At 39.5% G+C, this 22135-nt stretch overlaps 1 long non-coding RNA gene across 4 annotated transcripts in view; it reads left to right on the forward strand.

Moving 5' to 3' along the window:
* Window positions 1–22135, forward strand: part of LOC129397933 (uncharacterized) — a 170443-nt gene that overhangs the window by 80404 nt on the left and 67904 nt on the right. Inside the window, exon 3 of one of the 4 annotated variants that reach the window (XR_010112395.1) lies at window positions 21825–22108. The exons of 2 other annotated variants lie outside the window; for them this stretch is intronic. This is a non-coding gene — a long non-coding RNA (uncharacterized LOC129397933). Of the gene's footprint in view, window positions 1–9513; window positions 9853–21824; window positions 22109–22135 lie in introns of those variants that run through there. One more of the 4 variants, XR_010112396.1, reaches the window with a different exon arrangement.

Here is a 22135-nt window from a genome sequence, read left to right on the forward strand (position 1 = left end):
TTCACATAGCTGATTGCAACCCATCTGTCACAAAGCAGTTTAGAATTGTGTTGTCTAGTACACTTTCCTGGAGCCCATCAGTCTGTGTTGATTGTTTGTTTCCTTCCTCCACTTGATAGTGGGAAAACTTCAGCGATACTGCCTTTCTGTCTAGTATCTAAGTCACCCAGCATCATGGTGCCTACTATTACATTCTTAAAAAATTGTTTACGAATAAATTATTAGATGAGGCTTATGGTTGTAAAACTGCACATTAATCACAGAAATGAATTTACAAGGCAATTTGGAGAGAGATTTGAGTTGGCTTTATGTTTCCTTATGAATGTCAAAACTGAATGCATGGAGGAGTCAATCCACTTTGGATGATACATTCAGTAGCGACTTTAGTGTCTCCTCAGATGTATAAATAAGTCAAAATTCAAGACTTCCCTTGATCCAGAGAATGACATGGACCATTATTTGAGAGACATAAATTATGTTCAATTTTCACATGTCACATCTCCGTATTGACCTGCTTCTGACTGAATTTTTTTTTAGGATATACTTTTCCGATATCTTAGACACCAATAACAGATTTTGGAATATGAAAATTGTCTTTGCTTTCCTGAAGAGCATCATACCTAGATGGGAAAAGCTACATGCTTATATTTACTCTGGGAGCTATTGGTGAGAGAGAGAGAGAGGGAGAGAGATTCCTTTATATATAAAATATTTAAAATATATTTATATATAATATATATTATATATAATCTTTTAAAAATGTATATATAAATATATTTTAAATCTTTTCACACAGATGACATTTTGTTGATCCTTAAATGCTGAAAATTTAGAAATTTGTGAAAGCTGTCTAAAATATATAAATATATTTTATATTTTAAATTATAATATAATATTCATATATTATATATTATTATATATAACATATTATATATAATACGTATTATATATGTATTATTATATATAATATGTTATATATAATACGTATTATATATATTATATATAATATATACTATGTTTTATATATAATATATATAAATATATATGTATTATATATAATATGTATTATATATATTAAAATATATTTATATACATTTTAGAAAGCTTTCACAAGCTTATTTTCAGCATTTAAGGATTAACAAAATGTCATCTGTGTGACTCTATTCACATCATTGTTTCCTCTAGAAAATGGTGGGGAGGGGCAGATATTCCAGATGCTTGAGCAGTATCATTAAATCTGAAAAGTAAAACAGTTCAGGGTTCATAGGAATAAGCTTTGGAATAAGCCACTCTGTGTTTCAAATCCTGGCTTTCCCAATTCTCAATTCCTATCTGTATGACCTTGACCTCTCTGAGGCCCAATGCTCTCTAAAATAGAAATGGTGCTTTGTGCTATACAGGCCTATTGTGAGGATTAAATGAGCTGATATAGGTAATGCTATGTCAGTGCCTAGCAAGTATTCAAAGAACCATTTTCTAAAAGCAACTGTTAATGTTATTATGTGTCCCCATGCCAGCTTTTTTTTTCCAATTCTCTATAATTACATATTATGTTATATTTTGGAGCTGAAAAAGGAAAAATTCAGAAAAAAATGAAATCTTAATAAAGAAGGCAAGAGTACTCCATCCTGAAAAGACTGAAGGACAGGAGAAATTAGATACACAGCTTAAGCAAAACTTCCTCCTGCTAGGAGAGAAAGTGCACAAATGCTGAGGGAAGACTGCAGAGGATAAGTGCTCCCACACATCCAGGCTGACATGTCACTGATGTCTGATGTCACCTATACCTCTCTTCCTTGTATAAGAAGGGGCAGCTCCAGGCACAGTGCATCAAACACTGCTGTACAATGGCTCTGGCTCCCTTGTGGACCAGAAAGAAGCAGATGTTTCTGGATGCGAGTTGGGAAATGATCAGCCACCTTCTCCCTGGGCCCTGGCACCTTCCTCTTCCACAAGTGAAAAAGGACCTCAGACTCTTCTCTTTCACTGTCTACCCCTGACCAGCTCTGCCCTGGACAGTCCCCTTCCAAAGCCAAAGGCAGCCCCAATCCACAGTTGTCAGGTACACTCACCTGGGGAGTCTGTGTAGCATGCCTCTGGGTGGCTGTTCTGGCAGAGCAGCACCAACCAGGGCCTGTTTATATTTCCCCAAGTCCCAGTGCTCATGGGCAACTCTCACTGGTGTCACAATGTCAATATCATAAGTTTTGGCTTTGCAAGGGAAAAGGGGTCCTTCTGCATGATGTCAATCCCTGGGTACAACTCTGCATTCTCCCTGCTGCTCCATAATTTGCTGAACCCAGAAACATCTTGATCCTAATTATAGTAAATGTGCAGTAACAAGTAGAAGGCACTGTAATGAGGAACAGTTTACTAAGGAGCCTGGGTTTCTTGATTTTTATTTTATTCTCATCCCATCTCCTCCATTCACCACCAAAGCTCAGGAACCAATTTGGAAGAAACATCTGAGAATCTTATCACTTTCTGAACATTTTAAAAGTATACTCTACATTAATAATGAAAGATCATCAAGTGCTAGAATCAAGGGCTACCGTTGGGGTATAGTGTCTAGAACATGGCAGAAGGGGGGCTTCTGGGGTGCTAGTATTGTCTGTTTCTTGATCTGAGTGCCGGTTGTATGCAAATGAATTAGTTTATACAATTTATTGAGATATTCACTTGTGATTTATTCATTTCTTTGTAAGTATATTTCTTTTAAAAGTTTACTGCCAAATAAAATCCACTGCCACTGCCTCCAGAAGCTCATGTTCTGGAGCCACAGCCTAGATCTAGCTGAGTAGGTTGTGTGTAGCCCTGGCTATCAGAGTTAAACATTCGTGCTGGGTCCCTAATACTATTTCCAGATATGGTTCCATTAGAAAATAAATGTATTCAAGGAGAGGAAGGCAGCTGATTTTGATATCCACCAACCAGCAATGTGGCCTAGCTTAAATAATCATTCTCTGGTCTCCATGCATACCCTTCCCTTCTGAGGGGGCAGTATAGTTCCTCCTGCGAAGGAATGTGCTGAAGTGAGTGGAAGCGGCTGAAACCTAAAGTTCAAGTAAATATTTTTCTAGCCACAAGAGCATTGTTCTTGTGTCAGCTGAGTTACGTAAGTGGTAGTAAAAAAAATGAGGGAAGAGGGGAGAACTTCTAATCCTGTCCAGAAGAACTGACCTGGGAGTCCATGTTGAGGCTCCATGCCTCCAGCCTCACATTCTGTAGGTCAGATGTTCAGTGGTCTTGGCTGGTTTTTCTGCTTCAGTTGTTAGAAGGCTGAAGTCAAGGTGTTGGCTAATTTGAGATTTATCTGGAGGCTCCGGGGGGAATCTGTTTCTAAGCTTAATTAGGCTATTGACAGAATTCAGTTCCCTGTGTTGGTAGAACTGAAGTTCACTTTTTTCTTGCTATTAGCCAGGAACGTCTGTTATATCCTTTAGGCTGCCTGTATTCCTCATCATGTTGGCCACTTCTTCAAAGAATGAACGATGCACGAAGAATCTTTCTGACTTCCCTTTTTGTCTCATCTCTTGCTTCTAAACAGAGAAAGTTCTGTTTTTAAGAATTTATGTGATTACATTGGGCTCATCCTGATAGTTTCTTTATGGTTAAACTAAGGTTATGAGTTTGCGGGGAGAATACCACAGAGGTAAAGTATCCTTCTCATCACATCTGTTACGGACTGAATTGTCCATATGGGGAATTGTCTTTCCACAAATTTCATATGTTGAAATCCCTGCCTTCAATGTGATGGTATTTGAGGGCGGGGCCACTGGGAGGTAAGCATTTATGGCATTAATATTTCAAATGTCGAGATGATTTTGCAAGATATTCCTCAATTTTACCCTCATTTAACATATGGTTCTCTGGATTTTTAGCAGACTCCTTGAAGGGGCTTTTTCTTTCAACCCATTCAAATCATCTAAGTGGAGTTATAGGATCAATTTAATAAGCTTCTAGAAATAAGAGCAAGGTGGAAAGATACAACAGAGTGAGAAGAGAGAAGAGAGGGAAAGGGAGAGAGAAAGGGAGAGGGGAAGGGTTGGTGGAGAGAGAGAATCAAAGTTGTCCACAGAAGTTAATAAAAAGGGAATCGAAAAGAGAGTCTGATGGTTGTTCTGTTCTCCTACTATGAAAGGTAAAATGAAATCTTATGAAAGACTTAAGTTCAGAAATCTAGACACATACATCAAGGCACAAATTCAAAGAATTAGATAGTGAAACAGGAATCTACTGGGAGTCAACAAATTTTGGTCCTAAGGAATGGATGCAGGAGTTTAAATACTAGTTTTAAATGCTAGGGTAAGACAGTTTTAAATCATAATCATAACCCCTCAAATTTTACTGGTTTATTGTCAGATGCTTTTTTTCCCTTGACTATATTCATGCATTCTTTATATGTCTACATAATAATCTGGTTTCACAATTATTTTAAACAGCTGCTTTTTCAGTTAAAACCGGTTTGTTTTTCATGATCATGTTTATGGCTTCCTAGCAGTCAATAGAGTGGTCATATAATTTCCCTTTTAGTCATTGTTCTATTTTTAAAGTTTTGATTTTAGGATAATTAATTGGCTAAGGCTTGGCACCCCTTATAGATTAATTTTAGCAACTGATAATTTTTAAAATTAAGATATAGTTGGCAAAAATTGTATATATTTATGGAATTACAATACGATGTTTTGGTATATGCAAGCCTTGTGAAATGATTAAAAGTGACTGACAATTTTGTTTTCAAATTTGTTGTTTCTTTTCACAATATTACTGCTAAAGCTTGAGTAGTCTAGATTCTCTGATATCCATGTACAATCTGGTTCCACAATTATTTTAGTGTTTTACACTTGCATAACAATAGAGTATAGGTTACATATGTATAAATATCTGAGATCTCTATCTATTTAGGAGAATATTTGAAGATTCTTCCCCAAAATTTCAAATAGTTTTCCAATTACATTGTCTTCTGTTTTCAACCTATTATCTTTAAAATTATTTAAATTTTTCCAAACTCTTCTTTTAAAAAAACAAATATTTTCATATACCTGTTTCCTATTTGTATGTTGTCTTTGGAAAAATGTTTAGTCAAGCCTTTGCCCATTTTTAAATTAGGTTGTTTGTTTTTTCTATTGAGTTGTATCAGTTCCTTATATATTTGAATATTAGCCCCCTGTATGGTTTGCAAATATTTTCTCCCATTCTGTAGGCTGCCTTTTCATATTATTGATTGTTTCCTTTGATGTGAAGAAACCTTTCAGTTTGATGTAGTCTCAAACTACGGTTTGTAGTTGAGTTGTTTATTTTTGCTTTTATTGCCTGGAGTTTTGGTGTCATTTCCATAAAATTGCCAAGATCAATGTCAAGGAGCTCTTCCCCTGTTTTCTTCTAGCAGTTTTACAGTTTCAAGTCTTATATTTACATCTTCAATCCATTTTGAATTGATTTTTGTGTATGGTGTAAGATAAGAGACAAAGTTCATTCTTTTGCCTATGGCTATCCAGTTTTCCTAACAACATATATTTGAAGATATTATATTTTCCCAGTCAGAAAAATGCAAATCAAAACCACAATGAGATATTACCTCACATTTGTTTGCATGGCTATCAAAAAGTGGAATGACACCAAGTGTTGGTGAGGATGTCAAGAGAACCTCTATACAGTGTTGGTGGGAATGTAAATTGGTACAGCCACTATGGAAACAGTATAGAGATTCCTCAAAAAATTAAAAGTAAAACTACCATATGATCCAGCAATTCCACCACTGGGCAGATATCCAAACAAAAAGAAATCTGTATATCAAAGAGATATCTGCACTCCCAAATTCATTGCAGCATTATTCACAACAGTCAAGATAGGAAAACAACCTAAGTATCAATTTACATATATATAATGGAATACTATTTAACCTTAAAAAGAAAGAAATCCTGCCACATGCGACAACATAGATGAACCTAGAGAACCTTCTGCTAGGTGAAATAATCCTGACACAGAAAGATAAATACTGCATGATCTCATTTACATGTGGAATTTAAAGAAGCTAAATTCATAGAAACAGAGAGTAGAACAGTGGTTGCCGGGGGCTGAGGAGAGGGGACAATGGGGGATTTCAGTCAAGAAGTACAAACTTTCAGTTATTAGATGAATAAGTTCTGGAGATCTAATGTACAGCAGGATGATTGTAGGTCATAATGTGTTGTATACTTGAAGTTTGCCAAGAAAGTAGAACTTAAGTGTTCTCACGACACACACAAAAAGGTAACTGTGTGGTTTGATGGGTATGTTAATTAGCTTGATAGTGGTAATCACTTCACAATGTATACTTATATCAAAACCTCACATTGCACACCTTAAATATATACAACTTTTACTTGTCAATTATATCTCAATAAAGCTGGAGAAAAATTAAAAAACAAAATTTTATTATGGCATTATTAAAACACACTGAAAATTAGAGAGAACTGTAAAAAATAAAAATAAAAATCTGCAAACTCTTCTCAGCTTCAATAGTACCTTATATTATCTGACCTCACCCATAGTTCTCCTCCCTACCTACTTTTTCCAATTCCTTTCTTTGGGAAAATATTCTATCATTAAGAAACTGAAACACAGCAGGACCTTCTGCACATCCTCTAGAGCAGTTACCACCTGTAAATCTCATAGTCCTGCTAGCAAATATATACAGTCTGATTATTTTATGATGAAGAAAAAACAAACTGCATTGAGGAAAAGGAAATCTGAACATATTACTCTTTGATGAAACACTTGGTGTCACAGAAATAATGAGTGATCTCTGGAAAGCCAATATTTTCCTCTCAGATGAAGGTATCATTGTTATGGTATCACTTTTAGTAAAAATAATATATGGGTGGCATTTTTATTGTAATGCAATAAGGCCGCATGCTTTTATACCTACAGATGGTGATTCCAGCTGATTGCAGATTGTGATTCCAGCTAGATGGAAGTGGATTTTAAAGGTGTAGGATCAAGCTAAAATATAAAGTTGGACCAGGTCAGATTTATTGATACGGGAACATTAAGCAGAGATTATGAATTCAATTTAGCTTGAGGGGTTAGGAATGGCTCTAAATTTTGCTAGGCTAGTTGTCTGAAGAAGGGACCCAAATTGGCCTGCAATAAATGAAGCCAAAACTTCAGAACCTCCTTAGGATACTGTAGAGGGACTTCTCCAAAGTCTATGAGTGATTGAAATGCTAAAGATAATTTATGGTGTAAAATCTGCTCATCCAAACCAGGAGACTACAGCTGTGACGAATTCATGAGGATAGCCCCAGCACCAGAGCTCTGTGGTGGATCTTCCCTCTTAGATGGAATCCCTAAACACAATGGGATGATTTGATCCTAAGGTGACTGGGGCCAAGAGGAGGCACTTAACCACCAAAGACAAGGTGAATATGGTTACCATAATGATCAGTAAACAGAATAGTCTGACCCAGAGAGATCTTTGGCACTCACCAGTTGATCATGGTGTCTGTGGACCAAATCTACTAAAGTTTTGTTGGATCTGTAGAAAGGGAACATCCCTAATCTAGTAAACAGAAATCTGATTTGAAACACTAGAACAGATAATCAAACAATTCCCAGATTTATCACAATTCCTGTGATTTAAATCAGTTCACAGATGTGTAACCTCTTGAATGAAGGGGAACCCAGGTCCCCACCCCAGCTACACTGCCAAAAATGTGTACTGTTAATCTACCTTCCACCCTTCCACAAAGGGACCTGCAGTCATTTACTAGTGAGAGGTGACAGCCTGCTGGCAGCCCTCACAGCCCTCGCTCACTCTCCGCGCCTCATCGGCCTTGGCGCCCACCCTGGCTGGGCTTGAGGAGCCCTTCAGCCTGCCGCTGCACTGTGGGAGCCCCTTTCTGGGCTGGCCAAGGCCAGAGCCGGCTCCCTCAGCTTGCGGGGAGGTGTGGAGGGAGAGGCGCGGGTAGGAACCAGGGCTGCGCGCGGTGCTTGCGGGCCAGCACGAGTTCCGGGTGGGCGTGGGCTCAGCGGGCCCCGCACTCGGAGCGACCCGCCAGCCCGCCAGCCCCAGGCAGTGAGGGGCTTAGCACCTGGGCCAGCAGCTGCTGTGCTCAATTTCTCACCAGGCCTTAGCTGCCTTCCCGTGGGGCAGGGCTTGGGACCTGCAGCCCGCCATGCCTGACCCTCCCCTGCACTCCGTGGGCTCCAAGCCTCCCCGACGAGTGCCGCCCCCTACTCCACGGGCACCCAGTCCCATCGACCACCCAAACGCTGAGGAGTGCGGGTGCACGGCGCAGGACTGGCAGGCAGCTCCACCTGCGGCCCCAGTGCGGGATCCACTGGGTAAAGCAAGCTGGGCTCCTGAGTCTGGTGGGGACTTGGAGAACTTTATGTCTAGCTAAGGGATTGTAAATACACCAATCGGCACTCTGTATCTAGCTCAAGGTTTGTACACACCCCAATCAGCACCCTGTGTCTAGCTCGGGGTTTGTGAATGCACCCATCGATACTCTGTATCTAGCTACTCTGGTGGGGACTTGGAGAACCTTTGTGCCCACACTCTGTACCTAGCTAATCTAGTGGGGACGTGGAGAACTTTTGTGTCTAGCTCAGGGATTGTAAACGCATCAATCAACACCCTGTCAAAACGGACCAATCAGCTCTCTGTAAAATGGACCAATCAGCAGGATGTGGGTGGGGCCAGATAAAAGAATAAAAGCAGGCTACCCGAGCCAGCCGCGGCAACCTGTTGGGTTCCCTGTTTAGGCTGTGGAAGCTTTGTTATGTTTTACTCTTTGTGCTGAATTTTGCCGCTGCTCATTCTTTGGGTCCACACTGCCTTTGTGAGCTGTAACGCTCACCGCGAAAGTCTGCAGCTTCACTCTTGAAGCCAGCGAAACCACAAACCTACCCGGAGAATGGAACAACTCCAGACGTGCCGCCTTAAAAGCTGTAACACTCACGCAAAGGTTTGCAGCTTCCATCCTGAGCTAGGAAGACTACGAGCACATCCGGACATCATGAAGGAACAAACTCCAGACCTGTCACCTTTAAGAACTGCTCACTGCGAGGGTCTGTGGCTTCATTCTTGAAGTCAGTGAGACCAAGAACCCACCACTTCTGAACACACTAGGATGCCATGTAGTGGGGAAGGAAACTCAATTGAACTTTTCAGATGTTAGTGAACAGTGGCTCTGAATTGACATGAACCAATGGAAACCTGAAATGTCACTGAAACACTAGAGTAGGGATTTAATAAGGTCAGGCGATGAATGCAGTTTTCTCTCAGCTTCATGATTTCTTATGAAAAATCCAATGTTACTTGAGAAACTTTGTTTTCTTACAAGTAGTCCCAGGCCACTTTAGAGGTTTTTTTCCTTTGGTTTAATTTTCAGAAATTTATGATGTGTCTGGGTATGGATATTTCTGGGTTTATCCTGCTTAGCGTTCTCTGAACTTACTGAATTGGGAGGTTTATGTCACCAAATTTATAAAAGGTTTCAGCTCCTTTTTCTCGTCAAATCTTAGGCGCCGGGCGCAGTGGCTCATTCCTATAATCCCAGCACTTCAGGAGGCCGAGGCGGGCGGATCACGAGGTCAGGCGATCGGGACCATCCTGGCTAACACGGTGAAACTCCGTCTCTACTAAAAACACAAAAAAATAGCCGGGCGAGGTGGCGGGCACCTGTAGTTGCAGCTGCTCTGGACGCTATGGCAGGAGAATGGCGTGAACCCAGGAGGCGGAGCTTGCAGTGAGCCAAGATCGTGCCAATGTATTCCAGCCTTGGCAACAGAGCGAGACTCCATCTCGGAAAATAATAATAATAATAATAATAATAAAGATTTTACAGGCAATATATGTAGAGTTCATCTTTCTAGTTCTATTTTACTGGTAACAAAATACATGGAAGTCAAAGGCAGTGCATGTGGTTATTAGCCACATCAATGTGTTCTAAAATTCAGTATTTCCAGTTTCTATTCCCTGCTTCCCACTCCTTTAGATGTGCAACAATTTTAATTATGTTTATTTTTAATTATTTTCTGATTAAGATTGTAGATTTAAGTTTTCTCAACTCAATTTTGACTTTTCAGAGAGAAGTACAGAATAGCACTTATTTGGACAACTCAAATTCCAGGGTATCCTTAGTTATGTGCCACTGTTGTACCTGAGCGAGTTAGAGAAAACGCCACACTTTGAGACGAATTAAGAGTCCGGTTATTTAGCCGGCGGCCAAGAGACGGCTAATGCTCAAAATTCTCTAGGCCCTGAAGAAGGGGCTAGATTTTCTTTTATACTTTGGTTTAGAAAGGGGAGGGGGATCTAGTTAAAACAATTTTACAGAAATAAAGTAGGCAAAAAGTTAAAAGGATAAATGGTTACAGGAAAGTAAACAGTTCCAGGTGCAGGGGCTTTAAGACTATTACAAGGTGACAGACTCGGGGCTTTGGGCGTTATCAATCAGATGAATTCCTAGGAATTCCGGATATAGCTTGCCACAGTATCGTATCAGTTAATTGCATTCTTGGGTGTGCTGGGAGTCAGCTTACACAAGTTAAGTCCTTGAGGAAGGGGCTGCCAGTGAAAGAGCCAAGATGGAGTGAGTCTGGCTCTCTTAGCTAAGGGAGAGTCAATTCAGGTGGAAACAAGGCTAGGTGATTAAAGGAAAAGGGAGAGTCTAAAAAGGTTAGTAAAAACAAGGTTGGGCATTACATCACTAGTTACACATCTCCTATTTTTTTTTTTTTTTTTTTTTTTTGAGATAGAGTCTCGCTCTGCCGCCCAGGCTGGAGTGCAGTGGCGCAATCTCGGCTCACTGCAAGCTCCGCCTCCCGGGTTCACGCCATTCTCCTGCCTCAGCCTCCTGAGTAGCTGGGACTACAGGCGCCCACCACCAAGCCCAGCTAACTTTTTGTATTTTTTTAGTAGAGACAGGGTTTCACCGTGTTAGCCAGGATGGTCTCGATCTCCTGACCTCATGATCCGCCCGCCTCGGCCTCCCAAAGTGTTGGGATTATAGGCGTGAGCCACGGCGCCCAGCCCTCATGTCTATTCTTAATACTCAATAATATTTTCTTCAGTATTTTATTTTTTAGAGACAAGGTCTCTGTCACCCAGGCTGGAGTGCAGTGGCATGATCATTGCTTACTGCAGCTTTGAACTCCTGGGCTCAAGGGATCCTTCCACCTGAGCCTCCCAAGTAACTGGGATTATAGGCGCATACCATCATGCCTAGTTAATTTAATTTAAATTTTTTTTTTTTTTGGTAGCAATGAGGGTCTCACAAAATTGCCCAGGCTGGTCTTGAACTCCTGGGCTCAAGCATTTCTCCCACCTTGGCCTCTCAAAAGCTGGGATTACAGGTGTGAGCCACCATCTGGCCCATGATTCAGTTTTTGTTGTTGTTGTTGTTGTTGTTTTGAGATGCAGTCTCACTCTGTCGCCCAGGCTGGAGTGTAGTGGTGCCATCTCGGCTCACTGCAACCTCTGCCTCCCAGGTTCAAGCAATTCTCTGCCTCAGCCTCCCAAGTAGCTGGGATTACAGGCGCCTCGCTAATTTTTTCATTTTTAGTAGAGACAGGGTTTCACCATCTTGGCCAGGCTGGTCTCAATTTCCTGACCTCAGGTGATCCACCCGCCTCGGCCTCCCAAAGTGCTGGGATTACAGGCGTATGATTCAGTTTTAATATGTCATTCTTACTATTATTTCCAGATCCTTACATTTTTTTCCTTTTGAGTCAAATACCAACACTTACTTTGTCTTACTTTCTATGTTAGATACTAGGAAAAGGCTGCCACAGAAAAGTTATGAGACTGAGATAGATAGCATGCTCCTTGCCTTCATGTAAGCCACAGTGATATGAGAAAGAGAAGTTCCTAAATTACAGTGTAATATAATAACATAAATTATGTAAAAGCCATGTAGACAGCCAAAAAGCCAAACCAGAAAAGAAGTAAGCGTTCACCATTTTTAAGTAGAGGGGTGAAAAACCCAAATGTTTACAAGGGCTACAACAGAGACATGATAAAGGGACTGTAAAACATGGGGGGAAAGCCTGTCTATCAATTTTAACATTTTAATTTGCAAACCATACATCTGATAAGGGGTTAATGTACAAAATATATAAGGAACTCGAACAACTCAATGTTAAGAAAACAAAGAACCTAATTAAAAAGTAGGCAAAGAACCTGAATAGACATTTCTCAAAAGAAGACATACAAATGGACAACAGGTACATGAAAAAATGCTCAACATCACTAATCATGAGGGAAAGGCAAATTAAAACCATAATGAAAAACTACCTCACACTTGTTAGAACAGCTGTTATAAAAAAGACAGAAGATATCAAGTGTTGGAGAGAATATGGAGAAAAGAGAAATCTTGTACACTCTCTGTGGAATGAAAATTAGTACAGCCGTTTCAGAAAACAGTATGGAGATTACACAAAAAATTAAAAATAGAACTATCATATGATCTAGCAATCCCACTATTGGGTATACAGTCAAAGGAAATGAAATCAGTATACTGAAGAGATATCTGCATTCTCATGTTTAACGTGTAAAAAGTAAAATAGTATCAAGTATTTTTCAAAATGGCCTCATCAGATATCTGATTGCCAGAACTATGTATTCTCACCAAATATGTGTATTTAATGATTCCATTTTGAGAAATTAATAACTGAATTATTCATTTAAATTAATGTAGAACCAGATTATTTTGTAGCTCTTTGATGAAAAAGACACTGATAGCATTGTGAGAAGTGCAAAGACATTAATGAATGATGTCTAGAAAGAAGCCACAAATTGTTTTCAAACTTAATTTATTCATTTTGAAAAACAATGCAATAATATGTTTAATAAATAAGACACTACAGAAATATACAAAATGAGATTTATGAAATTCTATGTACTATGACTCTATTTTCTTAGTTTCTGCCAACACTTAAGAGTTTCTTTTGCATTCCTCCAGAGATTGTTCATGGATATAATAACAACTTAAATATATATTCCACATTTTTAGAATACTATTACTCTTGCATTGCTTCTCTTTTGTTAATTAAATTTACACCTTAGATATCATTCTGATACCGAAGGGGGGCAAGGAAGTGCTGGGAGGAGACGGGTGGGTCCCTCTCAAGGGCTCCACCCCCGGGCCTGTGCCCACAGACCTAGGTGAGGACAGGCACTCGGCACTCCTGCTTTTGCACCCAAATGTTGCCTTTCCCAGGACCACCCTGGCCCGCCACGCCCCTATCCTGTGCCTATAAAAACCCCAAGACTCTAGCAGGCAGACACACACGCGGCTGGACGTCAAGACAAACACATTGGCAGAGGAACACACAAGCACCTGGATGTGGAGAGGGTGTCGAGAGCACGCTGACAGGTACCGGCAAGCCTGCAGGCCATCGACCGACCGGCCGAACGACTTGGAGTTTGGTCAGGGCGGTTGGAGGAGAGCCGGGGCTGCTGAGCGGCAGGAATCCAGGGGAAAACCTTCCCACTCCATCCCTCATCTGCTGAAAACTACCTCCACTCAATAAAACTTTGCACTCATTCTCTAAGCCCAGGTGTAATCTGATTCTTCCAATACACCAAGGCAAGAACCCGGGATACCGAAAGCCCTCTGTCCTTACGACAAAGAAGAGGATCTAATTGAGCTGGTTAACATAAGCCGCTTATAGGCAGCAAAACTAAAAGAGCACAGGGCGCACGCCCACTGGGGCTTCAGGAGCTGTAAACATCTACCTCTAGATGCTGCCGTGGGGTTGGAGGCCCAAGCTTGTCCATCTGTATGCTCCCCTAGAGGTTTAAGCAGCAGGGCACTGAAGAAGCGAGCCACTCTCCCTGTTGAACGCCCTGCAAAGAGACCAAGGGAACTTTTCCCGTTTCAATTCCGTATCAGTACATTTTGAACTTCCTTATTTTTTCATATATTCTATAAAATTCCTTTGTATAAATGGATACTTAATGACTATTTTTCAAATAGCCAGAAAACTAGCTCATTTTGCTAGATATCTAATTGTGTTTATAAAATAACAAATGCTTCAATGTGTAGTAATTTTCCTGTTGTAATTCTCACAAGAGCAAGTATATCTACAGAATCAAGGCCTAGAAGAGAAACTCTGGATCAAAAGAATAAATACACTAGTAATTTTGGTAACATTTACCAAATAGTTTTCTTTTACTCTGCCACTGGAAGAGTTGTTGTGAAAGACAAACATTAGAATTAAAGATGTTTGCAGCTGGGTGCAGTGGCTCTTACCTGTAATCCCAGCACTTTGAGAAGCCGAGGCAAGCGAATCACTTGAGGTCAGGAGTTTGAGACCATCCCAGCCAACATGGTGAAACCCTATCTCTACTAAAAACACAAAAAATTAGCCTGGCCTGGTGGTGTGCACATGTAATCTCACCTACTCGGGGGGGATGAGGCAGGATAATTGCTTGAACCCGAGAGGCGGAGGTTGCAGTGAGCCAAGATGGTCCAATTTGCCCTAAACCTACATGCAGAAGAATGAAATTAGACCCTCATCTCACACCGTATACAAAAATCAACTCAAAATGAGTGAAAAAGCTTAAATGTAAGACCTGAAGCTGTAAAACTACTAGAAGAAAACAGGGGGAAAGCTCCATGACATGGATCTGAGCAATGATTTTTTGGACATGACTTCAAAATCACAGGCAAACAAAAGCAAAAATTAAAACGTATGATTATGTTAAATCAAAAAGCTTCTGCACAGCCAAGGGAATAATAAAGAAACAATCTATGGAATGGGAGAATATATTTGCAAACCATACATCTGATAAGGGGTTAATGTACAAAATATATAAGGAACTCGAACAACTCAATGTTAAGAAAACAAAGAACCTAATTAAAAAGTAGGCAAAGAACCTGAATAGACATTTCTCAAAAGAAGACATACAAATGGACAACAGGTACATGAAAAAATGCTCAACATCACTAATCATGAGGGAAAGGCAAATTAAAACCATAATGAAAAACTACCTCACACTTGTTAGAACAGCTGTTATAAAAAAGACAGAAGATAACAAGTGTTGGAGAGAATATGGAGAAAAGAGAAATCTTGTACACTCTCTGTGGAATGAAAATTAGTACAGCCGTTTCAGAAAACAGTATGGAGATTACACAAAAAATTAAAAATAGAACTATCATATGATCTAGCAATCCCACTATTGGGTATACAGTCAAAGGAAATGAAATCAGTATACTGAAGAGATATCTGCATTCTCATGTTTATTGCAGCATTATTCAAAACTTGTGCAGGAATGTTCACAGCAGTTTTATTTGGAATAGCCAAAACTGAAAACAATCATAATGTCTCTTAATAGGTGAGTGGTTAAACATAATGTGGCAATTTGTACAATGGAGTACTATTCAGCCATAAAAAATTAAACATTGATACATTCAACTATTTAGATAGATCTTGAGGGCATTATGCTTGTAGCAGGACGAGCCTCAGATAAAACCTCTCAGACACCGAGTAGTAGAAGGAAGGGTTTTATTCAGCTGGGAGCATCGGCAAGCTACTGCCTTAAAATCCCAGCTCCCTGAATGCACAATTTCTGTCCCTTTTAAGGGCTCACAACACTAAAGCTTTCACATGAAAGGGTTGTGACTGATTTGAGCAAGCAGGCAGTACGTGACAGGGGCTACATGCACCGGTGGTCAGAGAGAAACAGAACAGGGCAGGGAGTTTCACAATGTTCTTCTATACAATGTTTGGAATCTATGAATAACATTGGTTTCTAAGTTATGAGTTGATTTTTAACTACTGGGTTTAGGCCAGGCAGGCCCAGGCCTGGTTTCGGGCCTGGCGCCGGGCTGCCTGTCTTTGGTTTTACTTCCTTGTTGTTTTTTCTTAAAACAGGTACTGGGTATAAAATAATATAAAACAATATGAGAGGGTCTCTCTCTTCCCTCATGCTGAGTGGAAAAAAATCTCTGAAGTTCACATACTGTATGATTTTATATATGTATGTGTTTATATATTTCATATACACGTACAAATACATGACAACATTTGTATACATATACAGACAAAATTGCAGTGATGTAAAACAGATTAGCGATTGCCGGGGATTATAAATGATGGGTATAGGGAGGATACAAGGTTAGGAGGTGGACGTAAATATAAAGGGATATCAGAAGGGAGATTTTTGTGGTGATGGAATAATTATTTATATTGATCATAATGGAGTTTGTACAAATCTAAACGTTATTAAACGGCTTAGAACTATACATATACACACTAGTAATGGCAATTTCCTGGTTTTGTTATTGTACTTTAGTTATGTAAAATGTGACCATGCAGGTAAACATGGGGTCTCTGTACTAACTTTGCAACTTCCTTGAATCTATAATTATAGCAAAATAATAGTAAAAGAAACAAGTTTGAAAATGTAGGTAGTTATTGAAGCATGCCTGATGTGTACTAGACGGGCATCTGACTGTTCTTTATAGCTCTGTGTGTGTATGCAGATCTCCAAGATAACAAAAGAAATAACTTTAGGGAAAAAATGTCCATTAAAAGTCACGTTCTTCCTTTTCTGATCAGCTAAGAGTAAATGCAAGGAATCTGGTGACAGTAGTAAAGATTCAAGTGACAAAACTAAGAGAAAGAAAAAGAAACGAAAGAAAGCCACGAGCCCAAGGAGCAAACAAGGGTTGGCCCTCAAGCTCCAAAAAAAAAAAATACCTGGAATTGTTTGTTTCATGGTTTTGAATAGGTACTGCACTTCTAGGGTTTAATAACCACATATATTAAAAAATACAATAAACAATCCTGCTTCCACCTCAGTCCCAAACCACCCAGTTACCCTATCAACTATAAGCAATCACTCCTATTAGTGTCTGTGTACTCATCTGTGTACATAAATATATAAACATGAATTCTTTTTGCATCCTTTTATCTCACATGGCCAATAGTTGCATGTTCCTTCCATGGTTCTCACCATTTGGGCACCCTTACCTATAGGGAAGTGGAGTGGCTGAAACTACTCAGCAGGTGCTTCTGTGCACTGTTGACTGAGAAAGCTGAGGTCAAACCTGCTTCCCTGGGAATTCCCTGCTACACTGGGAATTCCACCATGGCTGCATCTTCCATGAAGGTGAGTTGGTCTGTCACTTTGAAATGTCATGCATGAGTCTCTCAGCACAGTTGCCCAGGGGCTGAGCTGGGCCAGAGCAGCTGTGGGTAGGCAGAATTCCTGTTCCTTTCCTGGAATGGAGCCTTCACCCTTTCTAATGAGAAACACAAAGGCCCTAAGACTGGGAACTCTTATTGTCAGTGAGACCTACTTCAACTGTCTTGTAATTGAGCCACCCCACTTGCATTTTCTGTCCCTACTTACTGCTTTATTTTTTTTTTCATTTTTACTCCTCTTTTTTTTTTTTTTTTTTTTTTGAGACAGAGTCTTGGTCTGTCACCCAGGCTGAAGTGCAGTGGGGCAATCTCGGCCCACTGCAACCTCCGCCTCCTGGGTTCAAGCCATTCTCCTGCCTCAGCCTCCCTTGTAGCTGGTATGACAGGTGCCCACCACCACACCAGTTAATTTTTGTATTTTTAGTAGAGATGGGGTTTCACCTTGTTGGCCAGGCTGGTCTTGAACTCTTGACTTCATGATCCACCCGCCTTGGCCTTCTAAAGTGCTGGGATTACAGGCGTGAGCCACCGCACTCAGCCACTCCTCTATTTTTTTTAAAGAAAAGCTTATGAAGATCTGACATTGCATGTTTTGTTTATTGACCTTGCTCCTTCCCCAATATATTCATTGAGACCAGGATTATTTGGTAGGGGTAAGGAGTGTAGGGGAGCTGTTTCCATTTGATCACTGCTCTATTTCCTTGCTTCTAGAGCAGTGCCTGGCATAGTTAGAAACTCAGGGTTATTTTCTTAAGTGAAAAAATTGAATTAATCTTCATCCGCCCCCAAACTGGGAGCTTCTCAAAGGATGTCCTTTACTTCCTTCCATGGATGATTCAGAAGATCAAAGACAATCTGTCAGCCTCAAGCACATTGTTCTGTAACTGGCCAAATTTCTAGTCCATTCTCTACATTTCCTCTTTCCCCCCAAATATTTTCAGTTTTGTTAAAATCAGATAGACATTCAGACCTCCTTTTCTTTTTCCTAAATATGTCCCACTAATTACTACTAGCACAGAGTATTTCATGTTCTCTTTATGTAGCAAAGAGGACAATTGATTTATTTTGCCTCATGAAGACAAATTTGCTCTTTCTTTGGCTGAAACATGACACTTTTGATCATGGAATGCACTAGGAGCTGACTACAATAAAATGTTCCTCCAGATTGTGGGGGCAGAATCATGCTTAATGCTTTCTGTCCCCAAAGCACTGCTTTTTGTATTTTCATTTGTCCTGGTACAGAAACACTGGTTTTAGAGTCCTAGCCAAATAAGCCAATGTGAGAGGGGTCTCTTTTATTTAATTTTTAAATTTAATTTTATTTTACTTTTTATAGAGAAAGGAGTCTCACTATATTGCCCAGGCTTATCTCAAACTCATGGCCTCAAATGATCCTCCCACCTCAGCTTCCCAAAGCACTAGGATTACAGGCATGAGCCACCACACCCGGCCCCCTTTTTACCTCAGTGATCAGAAGGATACAGTGTCCAAGGGCTGCAGTGTCCACACTATTCTCTGCTCACCCAGGGAGAAGACCTTTTGGACTTCCCAATGAGGCCACTTGTGTCTTACTTTTGATGAGACTTCCTTTTCTATTCTCATCTGGATCTTTATTCCCTCAGAAATGTCCATCTATTGAAGGAAATGGCTTCCAAAATTATCTCCTGGCTAAAATTTTCTCCCTTTAATTTAAATCTGCACTTGAAACCATATAGGATGAGATATTCCCATTCAAAATGCTAGCAAAAGGACCTCATAGGAATAATCACCACCATATTTTTAATCTGTGGGGCACACTAAAAAAGGAATCACTTTACTTATCCAATTTCATTTTTACATAAATCTATGTGTGATTACCTGCCATTTACAAAAGAAGCTAGACCTCCTAGGAGTAAAATAACTTTCCTAAAACTACACTCATGCTAAGGGGCCAAGCCAGATGTGGAAAGCAGATACTTTTCTAACTGTAAAACATGTGCTTTCCTCCATCTTAGCTCAAGGTTCCTCCATCAGTTCTTCTGCACAGCTGCTCACTCATTCATTCAACAAATATTTCCATATTTATGAATTCCTTTATCCTTTCAATAGACGTCAAGTCAGAAACTTCTAAGTGCCTAGCACCTGAGTTCAAAACTTCAAAATTTTTCTGACTTCTGCTTCTCCATGGAAATATCCATACTGTATGAAGTTCTTGCTGTGCAATCCCTCGAATCTGTCTCTTTCCTTTTATTCACTCACTTGCCCATTCCTTGTACACATAGTGAAGGAATTTCTGGATCAGACCCTGTGATAAGACCTGGGTCACAGCTGCGTATTTGTCCTCACTGTCATCAGAAACCAAAGAGAAAAATTGGTCCAGGGTTTCTTTATTTCAATATCTTCCTAACTGGTCTCTCCTTCTGCAGTCTCACCACCTTCCACACTTCCTAAAAGTCCACTGTGAGGACAATTCCTAACTTTCAGTTTGGCAATATAAACTGCTCTGCTCAAAGTTCTTTGAAGGATCTTCAGTCTCCTTAATCTGGATTTCAAACCATTTCACATCATCATCTCCAATTTTCCAGGCTTGTTGTTTAAGTTAGTTCTACCCTAAGTCACACAAATAGGCTCTTTGCTTTTCCTCATAGAGGAATTCTCATGTCCATACCTTCCCTCTCCACCCTCTGGTACCTCCCTAACTTGGACTTCATGGGTTATTCTTCATTGCTTCACTGTGATGTGATATGGCTTTCTCAGAACTGCTGTATCTCTTGATTTAGTCGTGTTTTATGTTTTTTCCTATTTTGTTAGAATGTTGTCATGTGACTTCCTTTCTCAGTCCCCATCCTTTGCAGGGGGGGGATGTTAATATTCCATTAACACAATGCCCAGCAACCTGGCATATGAACTTTAACCAAATTGAGCTGGGTAGATTGGAAAAAGCTGGGTTATCTTGAGTAACAGCGCTTAGAACAACTGCTGTTAAAAACAGCTGTGGAGCTAAGAAGAATGGGGGGAAATACCAAAATAAGAGGCAAATCAGAACAGGGACAATTTGTTTGTTGCTGGCAATTTCCATAAGAGGCAGTCTTCTTTACCTAGGTAATAAATGGTACCTTGAATCAGTAGCTTTGTCTAGTTTGGACCAGTAAAGAAATGTTTCCCTCTCAAATGTCAATGCGATTACTCACTAAAAGCATACATAATTCATGCTATTAGGTGTTTTCTATATTATATATTTAAAATAAATAAATAAATAAATATTAAGTACGGCGAATAGACTTGTAGCATTCTTGCTCAACCTGTTTATCTGTTAAGCCTTTTATCTGTTTATCTCATGAGATTTTCTTTTTCTTTTCTTTTTGCACTGTCCAGCCCTCCCTGATGCTCAGTTTATTTGCAGAAAGGTTGGGGCCACCTAGAGAAGTCTTCACTGGCTTCATCATGTGGGTCCTACACTTGAATTACCAGCATTCAGATAATCAATAGTGTCTACAGTGGTCTATCTTTTCTAAGATGAAAAGAACTAATGATAGGTTAGGCCAGTGCTTTCAAACTGTGTTTAAGTTTCCATTAGTTGATTCACTGTAATTAAAATGTTTTTTAAATTAGTAAATCTAGGGCTGGACACAGTGGCTCACGCCTGTAATCCCAGCACTTTGAGAGGCCAAGGCAGGTGGATCACCTAAGGTCAGGAGTTCGAGACCAGCCTGGCCAACATAGTGAAACCCCGTCTCTACTAAAATTACAAAAAATTAGCCTGATGTGGTGGTGGGCGCCTGTAATCTCAACTACTCGGGATGCTGAGGCAGGAGAATCACTTGAACCTGGGAGGCGGAGGTTGCAGTGAGCCAAGATTGCGCCATTGCACTCCAGCCTGTGTAACAGAGGGAGACTCTGTCTCAAAAATAGATAAATAAATAAATAAATAAATCTAATAAAGAAACAACATGATACTTACTTTTAAAAGTTGAATAACTTGTAGATTATTAAAGCTGTAACTTTATATCATTTGCACTAATAATAGCATAAAGTCATGAAAATAAAAAAGACTTGGTTTGGAATTATAAAATAACTTTATTGTTTTGAATTCTAAAAGAAACAGCATGTGTACATGATTTTAAAAACAGTAAATTAGAGACTATCTGAACAGTAAATTTTTATTTACATTAATTAGTAGTATAAAGTCATGAAATTAAAAAAGTTTGGTTTTAGTTATAAAAATTTATTGTTTTATTTGAATTCTAAAACTCCTCAAATTTGAATTCTAAAATTCTAAATTTTTATTTTAAAATGTTCATATTGTTTTATTTGAATTCCAAAATTTCTTTGTTTTGATTAAAATAGCCATGGAAAAAACATTTAGAACTATATATGACATATATATGGCATGACTAGATAAAGAGATATAATGTATAGCTTGAAACAATCTCCAGATTCCTATGAACAGATAGGTGAAATATACCTCCTCCAAACAATTTGATGAACATAAATCTGAATGTATCAATTGCTAAATGCTAATTAAAATTACTTTTATCCATTTTATGTTTTGAGATACCTTGTAGACATTCTTTTGAAGTAACATTTTCCAGTAAATAATGAAAATTAGGTTGTAAACAACATCATGGGTGAGGACTGTGAGTGTCAGAGGTGTTGAGGAGGAAAAAGGGTTTCTGTTTGAGTCTTGTTCTTTTCAACAGCAGAGGAAGAGGAGCGACTGAAGAAGAAAGAGGGTGGAGGTGGAGATGTGGAGCTCATATTGAATCTTTGGAAAAGTGAAAATGGCTTTTAGTATCCAGTAAGAAGAGTAAATAGAAGAATTTTAGCCACAAATGGAAAAGAAAACGTCTCTTCCTCAGCTCAAAGAGACAAGCTCTTGTCAGTTCCTGTAAAATTTAATGCTGGTGGGCCTGGAAGCACATTTCTCAGACACCCTAGCAAATAGGAATGACCAAGTAATATAATTTTGCCAATAAAAATATGCACAATATTTGGTGGAAATTTCTCACAA

The sequence above is a fragment of the Pan paniscus genome, chromosome 5 (genome assembly GCF_029289425.2).
Source record: "Pan paniscus chromosome 5, NHGRI_mPanPan1-v2.0_pri, whole genome shotgun sequence".
In the NCBI taxonomy this organism is placed as follows: Eukaryota; Metazoa; Chordata; class Mammalia; order Primates; family Hominidae; genus Pan; species Pan paniscus.